The sequence below is a fragment of the Tympanuchus pallidicinctus genome, unplaced genomic scaffold (genome assembly GCF_026119805.1).
Source record: "Tympanuchus pallidicinctus isolate F22 unplaced genomic scaffold, pur_lepc_1.0 scaffold1, whole genome shotgun sequence".
Taxonomy (NCBI): domain Eukaryota; kingdom Metazoa; phylum Chordata; class Aves; order Galliformes; family Phasianidae; genus Tympanuchus; species Tympanuchus pallidicinctus.
The window spans coordinates 3,842,524-3,854,898 of record NW_026294618.1 but is presented as its reverse complement, the minus strand read 5'-3'; the positions used below and the strand labels follow the sequence as shown (position 1 = coordinate 3,854,898).

Sequence of the window (12,375 nt, the reverse complement as noted above, 5' to 3'; positions counted from 1 at the left end):
GCCCCCAGTACAAGAAAGACAGGGAGCTGTTGGAGAGGGTGCAGAGGAGCCACAAAGATGATCAGGGGGCTGGAGCACCTCCCCAGTGAAGACAGGCTGAGGGAGCTGGGCTTGTTCAGCCTGGAGAAAAGAAGGCTGCGGGGTGACCTCATGGCAGCCTTCAGTACCTAAAGGGAGCCTACAAACAGGAGGGGAATCAACTCTTTATAAGGGTAGATAACAGCAGGACAAGGGGAAATGGCTTTAAGTTGAGTGAGGGAAGATTGAGGTTGGATGTCAGGGGGAAGTTCTTTGCTATGAGAGTGGTGAGGTGCTGGAACAGCTGCCCAGAGAGGCTGTGATGCCCCGTCCATCCCTGGAGGTGTTCAAGGCCAGGTTGGATGGGGCCCTGGGCAGCCTGGGCTGCTATGAAATGTGGAGGTTGATGGCCCTGCATGTGGTGGGGGGTTGGAGCTTCACGATCCTTGAGGTCCCTTCCAACCCAACCATTCTGTGATTCTGTGATTCTGTGATTCATTGCCCAGTGTCCTTCCTATGCTTATATGAATGCAGGTATTTCACAGTTTTACTGGAATCTTATACTCCTGGATTGTGTGGGGCATCTGCAATCACTGTGAGGCCGCCTGCAGCAGCCAGCCGTTCCAGCTGTTACTTACATGCACAGTGCACCAATTGGCCTGTGGCAAACTTTTCTTTCCTTTTCTTTCAGTAAATGGAGGGGACAGCTTGAGTAAAGCAAACACCATTTCCCATGACCTCTTTAGATGCCATATTGGGAATGGATAAATAGAGTGCTGAAGAGAAAACCATAACCAGAGCCTGTGCAGCAGATTTCAGACTTGGAAAGGAGTTGCAAACCGCCTCTTGTCCCATGTTGCATGCTCACAGAATCCCAGAGTGTCCCAAGTTGGAAAGGAGCCACAGAGAGCACTGAGCCCAACCCCATCTCCATCCAGCACTGCCTAAACACTATGGCTGAGAGCACCCACTGCTCCCTCATGTCCAGCAGCTCAGGGCTGTGCCCGCTGCACTGGGAGCTGTGCAATGCCCACTGGCCTCCAAGGCAGATGTGTTTCCTCACCCCCACCATAGGTCTAACTATAGCCTGCTTCAAAGCAGTTGGTTTTGAGGTCTTCTGCCATGCAGCAGTGACAATAATCAGATTAATTAGAGTCATATGTAGCTGTTAATTATTTGCTTCAGGAAAGGCAGATGCAATGGTTGCAGTTTCAGAAAATAATAGCCTTTTAAATTATTCAGGAAGTGAAATTATGTTGGTCTTCGTTGTTTTTGAGCACTTGTTTTTCACCTGCAATAAACAACGTTGGTCTCATTTCTGAGGAGGAAGGAGGACAGTAAGAAAAATATCCTCTCCTCTCCTCTCCTCTCCTCTCCTCTCCTCTCCTCTCCTCTCCTCTCCTCTCCTCTCCTCTCCTCTCCTCTCCTCTCCTCTCCTCTCCTCTCCTCTCCTCTCCTCTCCTCTCCTCTCCTCTCCTCTCCTCTCTCACCCCACTCTACCCTATCCCATCCCTTCCCGTCCTACCAAGGGTGTTGGAGACCTCCAAGATACCAAGCCTTTTAGTCATAACTGTTCACACAAGCAGATACAAATACTCATAGCTAGTTCTTCCAATAGCCTGTGATTTATGTTTTTTTAAGCTGGTGGTACCCAGAGGACCTCCCTTTTCCACTGCTTTTGGCTTACTTAATCTAGCAAATGAAGACACATCCACTTCTGTTACTGATTACTCTGACTCTTAAGAACTAAGCTTTCTGTCTATGCACAGCCTATCTAAGAAGAAGCATCAGGAGGTTCTGTCTTTAATTAAGGAGCTCCCTTTGATTTTTGGCATTTTCTCCCTGTGAAGACACTTACACCCTGCGCTGGACGACTCCTGCACACAGATCTTTGATAAACCTCACTGATTTCAGCTCCTTATCTTTCCTCAGGGTAACCTTTCCTCCATCTTACTGCATAAATCCACACCCTTTTTCCAAAGCATATCCTTTCCTGTAGCATCATTAGCCACAAGCATTCAAATATCTTTGCATCTGTGAAGGCAAACTGGACTGTATCAGTAAAAGCATGGCCAGCACGACAAGGGAAGGGATTATTTCTATCTGCTCGGCACTTGTGGGACTGCATCTGGAGTCCTGTGTCAGTTTGGTCTCCTCATGCAAGGAAGATCTCAATAAAGGCACAAGTGCTGCTCTGTTTCTCTCTGGAGTTTGAACTCTCTGCTGCATTTGCCTTCCTAAGATCTGGTGCCTTCTTTCTGTTAAAAAGCTATTTCATCAGGTTGGTCTGCTGAAATCTATTCAACTGAGAACCCTTGATGCGTTTTATTTTGTATTCTTGCTTGTCTGTTTGTTCCCAAAGCCTTGCACAACATTGAGATCAGATCATATTCACCTGGATGGTTTTATTCTTCTCAATCAGAACTGTAATAGTGTTTGCTGTTCTTAAACTTGTTTAATCACACTCTTATCAGATCCCTGACAAATTCATAGGCTCATGCGACCATAGAATACTTGGAGTCAAAAGGGACCTTTAAAGGTCATCTACTCCAACTCCTCTGCAATGAACAAGGATTCCTGTTGTTTCACTGTGGTATTACAAGCCCCTCTTCTGAATTTGGGGAAGGATAATATTAAATGATCTTGACGGGACCCTTCTATCCTATCCTATCCTATCCTATCCTATCCTATCCTATCCTATCCTATCCTATCCTATCCTATCCTATCCTATCCTATCCTATCCTATCCTATCCTATCCTACCCTATCCTATCCTATCCTATCCTAACCTATCCTAACCTATCCTATCCTATCCTATCCTATCCTATCCTAACCTACCCTATCCTATCCTATCCTATCCTATCCTATCCTATCCTATCCTATCCTATCCTACCCTACCCTACCCTACCCTACCCTACCCTACCCTACCCTACCCTACCCTATCCTATCCTATCCTATCCTATCCTATCCTATCCTATCCTATCCTATCCTATCCTACCCTACCCTACCCTACCCTACCCTACCCTACCCTACCCTACCCTACCCTATCCTATCCTATCCTATCCTATCCTATCCTATCCTATCCTATCCCATCCCATCCCATCCCACCCTACCCTACCCTACCCTACCCTACCCTATCCTATCCTATCCTATCCTATCCTATCCTATCCTATCCTATCCTATCCTATCCTATCCTATCCTATCCTACCCTATCCTACCCTATCCTATCCTATCCTATCCTATCCTATCCTATCCTATCCTATCCTATCCTACCCTATCCTATCCTATCCTATCCTAACCTATCCTAACCTATCCTATCCTATCCTATCCTATCCTATCCTATCCTATCCTACCCTATCCTATCCTATCCTATCCTATCCTATCCTATCCTAACCTATCCTAACCTATCCTATCCTATCCTATCCTATCCTATCCTATCCTATCCTATCCTACCCTATCCTATCCTATCCTATCCTATCCTATCCTAACCTACCCTATCCTATCCTATCCTATCCTATCCTATCCTATCCTACCCTACCCTACCCTACCCTACCCTACCCTACCCTACCCTACCCTATCCTATCCTATCCTATCCTATCCTATCCTATCCTATCCTATCCTATCCTATCCTACCCTACCCTACCCTACCCTACCCTACCCTACCCTACCCTACCCTACCCTATCCTATCCTATCCTATCCTATCCTATCCTATCCCATCCCATCCCACCCTACCCTACCCTACCCTACCCTACCCTACCCTATCCTATCCTATCCTATCCTATCCTATCCTATCCTATCCTACCCTATCCTATCCCATCCCATCCCATCCCACCCTACCCTACCCTACCCTACCCTACCCTATCCTATCCTATCCTATCCTATCCTATCCTATCCTATCCTATCCTATCCTATCCTATCCCATCCCATCCCATCCCACCCTACCCTACCCTACCCTACCCTACCCTATCCTATCCTATCCTATCCTATCCTATCCTATCCTATCCTATCCTATCCTATCCTACCCTATCCTATCCCATCCCATCCCATCCCACCCTACCCTACCCTACCCTACCCTACCCTACCCTACCCCTACCCTACCCCTACCCTACCCTACCCTACCCTACCCTATCCCATCCCATCCCATCCCATCCCATCCCATCCCATCCCATCCCATCCCATCTTCTAAATAAGACTGTCCCATTCTCTGAGACTGACTTCCAGCAAGGCCACTTCCAATTTTCTTCAGTTTTCTGAACTTACTTCTTCCTGGACACTAAGACAAAACCAGTCAGCTGTGCTTGCACAGTTTGCAAAGCCGTCCCACTACAATAGCAGCTCTGCTTTGTCTCTGATCTTACAGCTCCAGAGACTTGCTGGTGAGCTATAGCACAGCTTGACTTTTGCTAGTGCTCACTTTATGTCCTTTTTGATTTTCACAATGACAACTCATTGCTCTGAATTTATCCCACTCACTATGACAGGGAGTGGAACAAAAGGCATTTCAGCACATAGGAGCATGGTTGACCCTGCTGGGCTACCCTATTGCTTATCTTTTTGTCACATACAAGCGTGGGCACTCTGTCCATTTGTTCTTTATTAACTGGAACTGTTAATTGGGTTCCGAATGAAAAGATTTTCAGTTCAGAACATGCAACAGAGAGAACATTTACTCCCAAGCTGAGCACCTTTTCTTCTTGTCAGACATAACCTCAAGCTGCTGTACTCAGCCTAGCAAACCCTAATGCAGTCTATTCAGATTCAATCTGAAGTATTCACCACAATCCAAAATCACTGCTGAATGAATGGCCACACGCAGCTCTACTCCCTGACTTCTAATGCTACATGCCAATTCCCATGGTTCTGTAGTTCCTAGGACCTGTAGACACAGAGTGAAATGTGCAGCTGCATGCTTCCCATTACCCAATGTGCACAAACCCAGGGCATTTATTGGAAAATGCAACTGTGGGAAGCATGGCTGCTGTGTAGAGATGCTGACCTGGTGGCCAAGGAGGGCTTGTAGAGGAAGACGGTCAGCTGCAGCTGTTTCTTCTCTCCTCTTCTACAACATATGGGTGTCTCATCACTGGAGGTGCTCAAGGCCATGTTGGATGGGGCCGTGGGCAGCCTTATCTGGTGCCTGACTCAGTGGTTGGCAATCTTGCCCGTGTCAGGGGGTTGGAAATAGGTTTTCTTTGAGGTCCCTTCCAACCCAAGCCGTTCTATAGTTCTATGAATCTATGGAAATGCGTTGTTCTCTGCTCATTCTAAATTAAATGTGAGCTGGTTTCACTGTTTCTATCTCCTCTTGGGGAATTCAAGCTCACCAACTCACTCGAGCAAAGCTTACTAGAAACAGACTAAACACAGCTTCAGACGTTGGTGTGTCTGAAGATCAGAAAGACACCCTGGAGGTGACTAAATGGTTCCTGGGGTCCTACTGGAGTATCTGTTCAGCTCACCATAAACGGTGACATTCAGAAGATAGAATCATAGAATAGAATCATAGAATCACCAAGGTTGGAAAAAAAAGCTCATCCAGTCCAACCGTTCACCCATTCCCAACAGCTCCCACTAAACCATGTCCCTCAACACAACGTCCAGCCTTTCCTTGAACACCCCCAGGCTCGGTGACTCCACCACCTCCCTGGGCATCCATTCCAGTGCCTGACCACCCTTTCTGAACAGCAATACTTCCTCATGTCCAGCCTGAATCTCCCCTGCCGTAGCTTGAAGCCATTCCCCCTGGTCCTATCACTGATGACATGAGAGAAGAGGCCGACCCCCAGCTCACTACAGCCTCCCTTCAGGAAGTTATAGAGAGCAATGAGGTCTCCCCTGAGCCTCCTCTTCTCCAGGCTGAACATTCCCAGCTCCTTCAGCCTCTCCTCATCAGCCCTGTGTTCCAGACCCCTCACCAGCTTTGTTGCCCTCCTTTGAACACGTTCCAGGGCCTCAATGTCTTTCTTGTAGTGAGGGGCCCATACTCTCCTCCAGTTAGTCAGGGCCCCAAAGAAAACCACAGCTATAACCTGAAAGCATATAAGATGTGTAGAGAATATAAAGGGGAACATGGGGGTGTGTAGAGAAGAAATGAACTCTTTAGCCCCTTACCAGAACCACGGCGATCCTTTTCACTTTGTAGTGATGAAACAGTAGTTAAACAGGCTGCAATCTGCTGTGAGGCAGCTTGCCAGGTTTCACTAGTTCTTATCTTCCAGCATAAAATCCCTTTATTCCTTTTCCTTTTTTTTTTTTTTTCTTCTTTTTAAGCAGAAGACCTCACTAAATCTCCATCAAGCCCAGGAGGGTTTGGTTTTGAAGATAGATTAATTTATACTTTTCTAGAGGCAATTCATGATGCAGCTTCCTCGGGAATGATTTGGTAATTTCCTAAATTGGGTCAGACTCCAAGAGCCCTGCTTTGAAGACAGGAGGAATTACCCTGGTGTATGCACCTCCTGGGACTCAGAGCTCCATATCCTATGGAAAAGCATGCAGAATTATGCTTTGAAAGCACCACAGCTTTTATATACTAACAATTTAAAAAAAAAAAAATCAGAAGTAGATTGCTTTATCAGCTTATATTATCCTCATTTGCTCTTTCAAGAGCAGGTGGAAGAAGAGCCCTGCTCACTTCAATGATGTAATGCTTTCTCCTGTACTCCAGAGAAATCACTCGTCTCTGTTACAGACTGCAGTCACTGCATAAGTATCTGTTTAATTACCTTTCCACTTAAAGCCATGTGCAGGCTGAGATCATTTCATTAATTTCTCTCCTCTCCTCTCCTCTCCTCTCCTCTCCTCTCCTCTCCTCTCCTCTTCTCTCCTCTCCTCTCCTCTCCTCTCCTCTCCACTCTCACACTTCTGTCTGATGTAAAACCTTTATAACCTCAGGGATTTTTTCCTCTGTGCCATTTTCTTCCTTCTGTGTCTCTCCCTCCACCCTGAGCTCCTTGTCCTTCTCAGAAGGCAAACACAGAGCTTGAGAAGGAACCATAAGACCCCACTGTGTTGCCTCTTCTTGCTTGAATGAACTCCAAGTTAAATCATGGGCACACCTAAGCCCTCAGAACATTCATGCTTCTGCCTAATAAATCAGCTCAGACCCCTGTTAGGTGGCCTAAACTGATGTTATAAACAACTCCATTCTCTATAGAGTTTGAGTTTTCTTTTTCTCCTTCACAGCATGCAGAAAAGCCAACTGCAGGTATCAGAAAAGCTTTCCACATGGGTGGTAGGGAGTGCTGGGGAAAGTTCTGGGGACAGTTTGTATCAGAGCAATTGTTCTCACTCAGTCAGAATAATTGCATACAATTTTGGCATCAGGCTGTCCGTGCGTTTTGGATGGCCTGCCCTGAGGATACCCTGAGAGCACAGAACTGCAGGTTTTTCTTTGAATCATAGAGTCATAGAATGGCCTGGGTTGCAAAGGCCCACAGTGCTCATCCAGTTCCAACCCCCTGCTGTGTGCAGGTCACCAGCCAGCAGCCCAGACTGCCCAGAGCCACATCCAGCCTGGCCTTGAATGCCTGCAGGGATGGGGCATCCACAGCCTCCTTGGGCAACCTGTTCCAGCGTATTAGTCCAGCCAGTTCCACTACAAGAGCACAGAGACTGATACTCCAAAAGCCAATCCCTCTTTGGGAAGCCAGGACACCTTCATGCCCAGTATGTGGTAGGAGCATGCAGGCTTCGTGGCTGCCTTGGCACTCTGGGTTTCCCACCACAGGTGTATTCTCTGCAGTCTCTGGTGGGTTTCAGCCACAAACATCCTTTGTTTCATGCTCCTCCACTCTTCGTTAGGAAGATGTCAGAGAGGGAATGGTTTGGTGTTGGGATAGTCAAATCACAATCTGTTTCAGGAATGAAAACATAGAAACAGCAGAGCCCTACAAAAGTACTAGTGCTTCTCCAAGAGCCAACTGGTCGTGAAACTGTGGCAGATGGAGGGTGATCCTCTGGTATTCTGCAGCCAGTTATGCTTTGGATATGACAAGCAAAACCAAGCTGATAGGAGCAGAAGAGGGGAGAAGAACTCATTCACTGAGAAGCCCAATATCATGCTAATTGCCTCCCATGTGGGAGATGTGTTGCCTTTGGTAGGGGGGAGAGGAACCTCCACCAGTCCAACCTGAGAAGCGTGGCCAGAGACCCAGACAGTTCACCAGCCAGGAAATGGGAACGTGGGAAGTGCCCTCCTACCCTCATGGCCAGATGAGTCTCCTTGCAAGCCCCTGCAGGATGTGTGAGAGATGGCCAGGAAGCAGATGGCTGGGCATTTAGGGACCTGGAAGGAGGACTGTTGGGCATATAGCACAGAGTGCTGCCTCAGCTGCGTCTCCTCCTGCCTGGACATCTTCTCAATGTATAGGCTACCGCTGCTTGAGAGGATTGCTGTTTCTTAGGAGGTTCTACAGGAGCAATTAACAACTGCGTGGAGTTTTAACAAGTGGTGGATTCTGAAATGGGGATGGGGCAGCACTGGCTATGTGAACAGACCGAGAGGAAAGAGGCTGGGGAGCAGCCCCACAGAAAGAGATCTGGGGGTCCTGTGTGGAGCCAGGAGTTGGGCTCAGTGGTCCTTGTGAGTCCTTTCCTACTGGGGATATTCTACGATTCTTTGGAGCTGCCAGCCTTCATGAACTGGAGAACTCTGATTAACCCATTACCTGCTTTTTTGCACCAGAGATATGTTGTACTCTTCATCATGTCCTGCATATTCTCTGCTCTTTAGAAGATCGTAGTGACACTTAACGACTGCAATACCAGGCATGGTTGCAGTACTCCAGGAGGAGTCTGCTCCAAACTTTCCTGCTCTTTATTTCACAGGAGGGACAACAAGCCTTGGAGAATGGTCAGGCTCAGAGTGGGGAGAGAACTGAGCCAATTTATTTTTTGACCTGGCCTTGAGCATCTCTAAGGATGGGGCATAAGGAAGAAGGGGCTGTATGGAGATGACTCTCCTGTAGCTGAAGGTATCACCACAGCACTAGCCCTCCTGAAATGGCTTTTTTTTACCTTGTTTTTACCTTGGTGGCTTCAGATCTACAAGATGGGTGGAAGTCAGACAGGAGCTGAGCAGCACAGCGAATGTGTAGGGCTGTCACCCTCTCTGCTCCCTGTGGTCTGGTCTTGGAAACGATGGCAGATGGAACTAGAAATGAGGGCAGGTAAAATGAATACTGGTTCCCAAGAGCATATGCTTTTCATTTTCTTTTCCAGGTTTGTTTAGTCAGTTAAGCCAAGGATTTCTGTTGGACAGCTGTACCCACACCATGCACTTGCATGGAAACCTCCACTGTGAATCATAGAATCATAGAATCACATAATGCCTTGAGTTGGAAGGGACCTCAAGAATCATCAAACTCCAACCCCCCACCACAGGCAGGGCCACCAACTTCCACATCCTCCACATTTAATACCAGACCAGGCTGCCCAGGGCCCCATCCAACCTGGCCTTGAACACCTCCAGAGATGCGCCTGTCATTGAAGCAGCTCTTTGTTGTGAGCCAGGACAAGCTGTGTAGGCAAGCAGCACTTTAATGCTACCCCTCATGACCTAAAGGTGAGAGAATTTGTTTTAGGTCTGGATTCCCACCAAGGCTTCCCAAGCTATCATGCAAAATGCAGAAAGAAATGGTACAGTGCTGCTTTGAGGCCATCCCAGTACTGCTCTAAAAAAGAGCAGACACATTTTTAAGTTACACACTGGACTGCCATGCTCTAGTAGCTCCAGAACTGGGACAGAACTCTCTTTTCTCTTAGAGTAGCTGATGATGTGGGGCAGTGCCAACACTAGAAGAAGAGTATTAAACTCTCTTATTGTGACCCTTTGCCTGTATCTGTGAGAAGAAAATGCCATTAATTAGACTTTCAAATTATGCTCAGATATAGAAATCATCTAAATTGCCAGCATTAATAAGACACGCAAAGAAGAGCTTGGGCAAACTGAGAGTGAACTCACCAACAGAGGGGATTATACAAATTCAGGTCACTGTACCTAAATAGCCCTGCAATCTCTCTCCTGTGCCATTGTCTAGAACTGGCTGTTATCAAAAGCTGTCTGTTTGCATCTGCACTGATAGTTCCACGCTGTTTCCATCATGTGGGGACTAAACAGCCTTGAACTTGCCCCACCAAGGTAATCGTAGATAGGATGGTATGAAGCAACTATTCTTCTTTGACAAAGAGAGCTGTGTCTGACAACACGATCTTCATGCTTTATTATTCTCCAGAGATAAGCAGATTGAGGAACTGGAGCTTCTTGTGCTGAGCAAGACCTGTAGTTCTACACCAGTGCCCACACCTTGTGTGGCCAGTGTGCTGCAAAGCAGGCAGAGCTCCTCTTCTGCGGTCAGCTGGTAGCTGCCTTTGTCCTGTGCCACTGCTGAGAAGCTCCCTTCTGTCTGGGAGCCCTTCTCAGCATATATGCCAAATTTCAGTACTATCCAACTCAAAACTCTAACTTTACTGAAATAACCCAGCAGAGGGGTGGCCAGCAGGAACAGGGAGGTGATTGTCCCCCTCTACTCTGCTCTTGTGAGGCCCCATCTGGAGCACTGTGTCCAGGTCTGGAGCCCCCAGAACAAAAAAGACAGGGAGCTGTTGGAGAGGGTCCAAAGGAGCACAAAGATGATCAGGGGGCTGCAACACCTCCCCAGTGAAGACAAGCTGAAGGAGCTGGGCTTGTTCAGCCTGGAGAAAAGAAGGCTGCAGTGTGACCTGATTGCAGCCTTCAGTACCTAAAGGGAGCCTACAAACAGGAGGGGAATCAACTCTTTGAAAGGGTAGATAACAGCAGGACAAGGCAAAATTATTTTAAGTTGATGGAGGGAAGATTGAGGTTGGATGTCAGGGGGAAATTCTTTGCTATGAGAGTGGTGAGGTGCTGGAATGAGATCAGGAATTGTGGGGATGTGGCACAAAGGAGTGTGGGCAATGGGTATGGTGGGGGTGGGCTAGGGTTAGGCTTGGGGATCTCAGAGGTCTTTTCCAATCTTAATGGTTCTCTAACCATTAAGGCATCTCATGCCATGGAGTATCAGCTACAGTCAGTTCTTCTGACACTGAGAAAGTTTCAGGATGACGCACAGGATGATGCTACCACATTGCTGCCCCATGGAAGGAGCACAGGGAAAAGCATACAGTCACACACACTGAAAGCCCACACAGTTCTAAACCTTGCCCTGGGCTGGGTGCCCCCCAGCAGCTCAGACTGCCTAAGGCCCATCCATGGCCTTGAGCAGGGATGGGTCAGCCACTGCTCTGGCCAGCAGTGCTGGGGCATCACTGTCCCCTGAAAACTCAGATTATGGCACAAGCTGGGACTTAGGTTTGAAAGATAAAGTGGATTTATACCAGAATTTTCAAAGAGCTTTTTGGAGATGAAAGGCTGAGTAACCTGGGTCTGTTCAGCCTGAGGAAAAGAAGATTGAGGGGGGATCTGATCAGTGTTTATAAATATCTGAAGGACGGTGGAAGGCAAATGGATGAGATCAGGATCTTCTTGGTGGCATGTAGAAATAGGACATGGAGCAATGGCCTAAAACTTGAACACTGGAAGTTTTGTACAGACATGCAGAACTTTGCAGTAAGGGTGACAGAGCACTGGCACAGGCTGCCGAGAGAGGTGGTGGAGTCTCCTTCTGTGGAGATATTCAAGACCTGTCTAGATACCAACATATGTGACCTACTGTAGGGAACTGCTTTAGCAGGGGGTTGGATTCTATGATCCCTTGAGGTCCCTTCCAACCCCAGCAGTGCTGGGATTCTGATGATAGAGAAGAAAGCCAGAAGCAGGCTGTGTTTTCCCCAGGCAAAGAGCGGCAGGCAGTGCTTGGCACGCACCTCGAGGGCTGTGTTCAGATTTGGGCACCTCACTATAGAAAGACATCGAGGCCTGTAGCGTGTGCAGAGCAGGGCAATGGAGCTGTGAGGGGTCTGGAGCACAAGTGTTACGAGGAGTGCTTGAGGGAGCTGGGATGCGTCAGTCTGGAGCTGAAAAGCTCAGGGAGACCTCAGTGCTCCTGAAAGGAGGTGTGGTGAGGTGGGGTGGCGACAGGACGAGAAACATTCATCCTCATAAAGAGCGGTGATGCAGGGGCACAGCTGCAGGGAGGTGGTGGGCTCACCGTCCAAGGAGGTGCTCAGAACCGTGGGGATGTGGCACTGCGGGACACAGTGGGCATGGTGGGGTGGGCTGGGGTTGGACTCGGGGATCTTAGCGGTCTTTCTCAACGTGAATGATTCCGTTCTTCTACAAGCACGGGGCGGGCGATGGGCGACCTGCGCACAGCCCATGCATTCCCCCAGCGCACTCCTCCACGCCCTCCTCAGCCCCGCCCACCGCGCCTCCATG

The 12,375-nt window shown here is 48.1% G+C and overlaps 1 protein-coding gene across 2 annotated transcripts in view; it reads right to left on the bottom strand.

Annotated features, from left to right (window-relative positions):
- XKR6 (XK related 6) overlaps positions 1–12,375 on the bottom strand; it is a 433,654-nt gene that overhangs the window by 188,939 nt on the left and 232,340 nt on the right. The window lies entirely within an intron of this gene.